The 5168-nt window shown below is 41.0% G+C and overlaps 1 pseudogene across 1 annotated transcript; it reads right to left on the bottom strand.

Moving 5' to 3' along the window:
* Positions 1 to 3808: 3808 nt before the first annotated feature.
* Positions 3809 to 4740, bottom strand: LOC311597462 (large ribosomal subunit protein eL6-like; annotated as a pseudogene). Its single transcript has one exon. The product of its transcript is annotated as a large ribosomal subunit protein eL6-like (transcript).
* Positions 4741 to 5168: the final 428 nt, after the last annotated feature.

Here is a 5168-nt window from a genome sequence, read left to right as displayed (position 1 = left end):
AAACAGTCATAGGGGAGGGGAATAAGGGGAAAATGGGAGGGAGGGAAGAATGGGAAGATACAAGGGATAGGATAACCATTGAGATGTAACAAGAATAAATTAATAAAAAAATTTTTTTAAAGATTTATTTTTTCAAATTATGACTGTGTGTGTATCTGTATATGGATATGTGGAGGTAAGTGAATGTGCTCTCAATGCCAGAAGAGGGCATTGGATGCCATAGGGTAGGAGTGAGCTGTGAGCTACGGGAGTGAGTTCTGGGAATCAAACTCCAGCCCCCTGCAGAAGTGGCGCTCACTCCTAACCACTGAGCCACCTCTCCAGACTCTGTAGCACCTCTTAAGGAAGAGATGAGACTTTATTAACTTTTGAGGTCAACTATCCCTCCCTGGGTAGATTTCGGAATCTATTCTTCTAACCAGGAGGAAGTAGCTGTCCTTTAATGATCTTAAACAAAGCTCTGATTAATTCCAGCCTAAACCCCTAGTATTAAGGAGGGCAAAAGCTGATGGTGGGGGAAGGGATGCATTTTCCATTGTCTCAGCCTACTAATGCCTGTTTCGCTGCCTAGCCTCAGAAGTCCCCTGGCATCCCTTCATCTTAATTTGTTAGATAAGACAGATGCATGTCCATTAAAATCTAAAGAAAGGAAACACAGACACCCTGTCTAAATGTGAAGAGGGCTAAGGAATTCGTGATCTTTTGTGCAAGTAGGCATGGACCACTTAGCATCAAGTCATCCTGAGGAGGACTGTGTAGGCTGTGTAAAAGCTTTCTACCATTATCCTATGACCTGATCTTTATCATGAACCTGTTGGAAAATACATCCCTTCTATGGGAAGCAAATTGATTTACTAATTCTTCTCTCAAGATGCTGAAGTTGTCACATGGTCCTGAGTTACAAGAGGACTGCAAAAGTTGATGAATCATTGGCAGGTCTGACTCAGCAGTCTGTGGACAAAGGTCAAATCAATTTTTCAACAAGCGATGTTGAAAGCAAAAATGGCTAAATTATTGACGGCTAAGTGCTTCAGTCCTGCTTACAATAAAATAGTCTGCTAAAAGGCGGACTCCCACACAAATGCTTGCTTCTCAGAGAAGCAGAAAGGGTCACTTGGAAAAAGAATTACTCAACTTCAAATATCAATTCCTTTGTAGATTACCATTTTTACTGCATACATACACACATATATATGTTATATATGCATATATATAATATATATATATATATATATATATATGTACATGCTGAAATGTACATATACACAGGGAGGGAGGAGGGAGTATGATGTGACAGAGACAAAGAATATATGTGTATGCATGCTGCACACTTATGACAGGCTCTTTGTAGTATTCAAATAAGCACTTAAATTATGAAGAACTTTTGCTCGTGTTATCTATGAGACAAATTTCCCTTCATGTGTAGTGAGAGAGAATATAAAAGCAGTACGTAGTGGACTCAGTGGATTTTAGGAAGCACATATAAATTTGAGAGAGAAAATGATGTGAGAATATGGGAAGCACGGAAGGGAGGAGTGAGGGGTGGATTGGGTGGAAACATAGGCATAATAAGAAATTCTCAAACGATAATAAAATGTTACCACGTTAGTGATTGAAAAGTTTGATATAATGGAGTTAACTGAATGCCAACTGATGGTCCCTGGAAACTTTCTACCTCACAAAACAGACTCTTCACGACTGAGAAAACCTTCCTTTCCTTTTCTTTCACATCCTATCTGGAAACTAACATTCTCCTTTCTAACAGTTTAAACTCTTGAATACTTTATATAAATGTACTTGTGCAGTTCGGTGAATAATATAGCTTCCTTCTCATTATTAAAATGTACTCTTTGAAAATCTCAGACATGTCCATAAGGCACACTAACTTCTCTTGTCCCCTACCGTGCTTAGTCTCCCTGCTAACCCTAATCCTTCTCCCTCATGCGAATCTTTTTCTCACTCACTCTGTTTTGTGGCCCACTAAAGGTGGCTATCTCAGCAGAAAGTGCACAGTTGATGGCAATGAGCCTTGCACTCCAAGAACTCATCATAATTGCATGGAAAGAGGCAGGGGTAGAGCTTCTGTCCCTTCCATGGCTTAGTAAGGACAGAGCAAGCCTTGGGTGGGCCCAGTGCAGGAACCTGCTCCTGTTATGTGTGCATGATTGCGGTGGTATCTGGGTTTTGGAACTGGTTTTTTGTTTTTTTTTTTTTTTTGCTTGTAATATTCTTTTTGTTGTTGTTGTTGTTGTTTTTCAGGACAGGGTTTCTCTGTGTAGCCTTGGATGTCCTTGACTCACTTTGTAGACTAGGCTGGCCTCAAACTCTCAGAGATCCACCTGACTCTGCCTCCCTAATTACTAGGATCACAGGTGTGCACCACTGTGCCCAGCCACTTGTAATATTTTTTTAAATATTAATGAACAAACTAAAGTAATGAAAAAATAAAAAAAGATTTTTATTACGTCCATGTATTTCAGAGGTACATGATGTTTTTTGTTTGTAGTGTTTTTCACAAAATATATTTTGATCATGCTATTTTTCCTTTCCCATCTCCTCCCAGATAATTCTAAGTGAATGCCCGTACAATTTATGTTCTCTCTCTCAAGAAAAGCAAAAACAAACAAGATTTCATAAGATAAAATACAATCTTAAAACAAAAATAATATACACACCAAAACAAAATGACATGGAGTTCTTTTTGCACTTGACCTGCTCTTGACCATGGGGCCTGCCCTGGAGTGTGGCTCATATGACCAGTGAGACTCTTCTTTGTATAAAACTGATTTCCCCTTTCTCAGTAAATATCAGTTGCAAATGGCTTCTTGGGTAAGAGTGGGAGCTTGTGCCTTCTTTCTCTTTTTAATTGCTGGGACTTTTGCCTGGCTTGGACTTCTGCAGGGTTATGTAAGCTCCCATAACCTCTGCAAATGCAGATGTACATCAATCCTGTTATTTTGGAAAGACACTGTTTTCCTGGACTCATCTATCACCGTTGGCTCCTACAACCTTTTCGTTTCTTCTTTTACACAGACTCCCTGGGCCTTGAGGGCATGGCATCGACGAAGACATCCATTTAGCACTGAGCGATCCAGAGTCTGTCACTCTCTGCACATTGACCAGTGGTGAACCTCTCTGTCTACTGCAAGAAAAAGCTTCTCTGATGAGGGCTGAGCAGTGCACTGATCTATGGACGTAACAATATGTCCTTGGAAAGGTTAGGTACCTAGTAAGGGGCCGGGATGAAGAATGGGATTTCCCAGGAAAGAAAAACAACAACAACAACAACAACAACAACAACATAATATTATGGAGAGATAAAGGGGAAACTGAAACAGGCTTATTAAAGGAGCTGAGGGAGGGGAGATTGGGGTAAAGGGAGGACTATGCGGAGAGACAGCTAACACTAAAGGCTTTTTGGGAAAACATGGAAACTTACTGCTATAGAAGCTTAATAAAATAGACAAATATTGAAAGGAAATTAAAATAGGCTTACATTATTCTTAAGATTGATTTATATTTTCATATATAATATGATTGTATCTGGGCCAGATATTCCTATATGCTTATGGATTACATATACATACTCATATATAAGCATAATTTTGTGTGTGTTGTGATTTCTTTGTTGTTTATATGTTGTTGGATCTTTAAATGTTTAGTTTTGATGCAGTTTTACAGTCATATAAGATAATATCTAGATACATTATACCTATGAATGCATATATGTATCATATTTTTGCATATATGGCTATAGCTTCTTTTTTTTTTTTAAGGTATGAAGCTGTTTAATTAGGTTGTTAGCAACTTAGAGTACCAGTTTGTGAGGGTACATCCCATTTGTTAAGGAGGACTGAGATCGCAGGTATTCATCCCCTGCAGCTGATGAGTGACTTTGACCTTTGGCAAAATCTGCGAGTCCACAGTTTTCTGGTCAGCCTTGCTCTGCTCTGTAATCTCGTATTTCTCTTTGTCTGTGTCAAAGATCTCGCCCTCCTGGTGCCTGGGCTTGCGCAGCTGCTTCCTCTTGAAGTAAGCGTCAGTCCGATGTTCAGGGCTTTTAACCTCGGTGATATCAACTTTTGTAGATGTGGCGATGACAAACTTCTGGTGTGTTGTGCGCAACGTCTGGTGTGTTCTGCGCAGAGGAACTCTGTTGACAGCAGGAGGTCCAGTCACAAGCAGCAAGCCACTTCCAAGTTGCTTCAGGAAAACCCCTCTTTTGCCCCTGTGGCGCCCAGTGAGGATGATCAGGACGGTCCCAGGAGTGATGCTGGCACACAGCTCTCTCACGTGCTGTCTGAAAGGCGTTTTGCCATGGCTCAGCAGCTTCCGAAGCACGTCTTCAGTAGGATAATACCTAGGCATTTATTGAAGCTTCACCACACGGGTACCGCCATTCTCGTCACCACAGATTACTTTTGTGACAGTAGCAAGGACCTTCTCCTTTTTCTTCCTCTTTTCAACTTTGGTCTCAGCATGTAAGTATTTCTTTTCGCACAAGACCTTTCTGGAATAGATGGCAGATCGCAGGTACCTGCCAATTCCTCTAACCAGGACAGTGTTCCGACTGCAATGGCGTTTCCCCTTCTTCATCTTCTTAACCTTAGGGTCACCACCCTTTTTGGCTACATCAGCGGCCTGGGGAGGAGCATCACCACCAACCAGCCTTCTTGGCCGCAGGCTTCTTCTCCTTCGTGTCAGGCTTCTCAGCTTTTTCACCTGCCATCTTGCAAGATGGGCAAGGGGACTTAGCCATAGCTTCGTTAACCATTGCTTTCCCCCATGACTTGGCTATGATGAACAGTGCTTCCATGAACACTGAACACAACTGTCCTCAGGACGTGCTAATTTCATTTCCTTCAGTTACATACTCTCTTCCTTAAATGCTGGGGGCGTGTTGTAGTTTTGTCTTTTATTTGCTTGGAGCACTTTATATTCTACTCTTAGAGTGGCTGGACCAATTCGCATCCCCATCAATAGTGTGTGAGGTTTCCTTTGATTTTGTACATACTCACCAAAACTTTCTTGTGTTTTTGAAAATAATCACCCCCAAAGTTGTAAGGTGTCACTTTCCTGACTTTTACTTACATTTCCCTGGCAATTAGTGTGTGTCTTCTGTTGACAAATGACTTTCCATGTCCCGGGATTTTATTAATTCTTCCTTA

The sequence above is a fragment of the Acomys minous genome, assembly GCF_964271855.1.
Source record: "Acomys minous genome assembly, chromosome: 5".
Lineage (NCBI taxonomy): Eukaryota > Metazoa > Chordata > Mammalia > Rodentia > Muridae > Acomys > Acomys minous.
The sequence above is the reverse complement of the archived record's forward strand: the minus strand, read 5'-3'. Positions and strand labels throughout refer to the sequence as shown.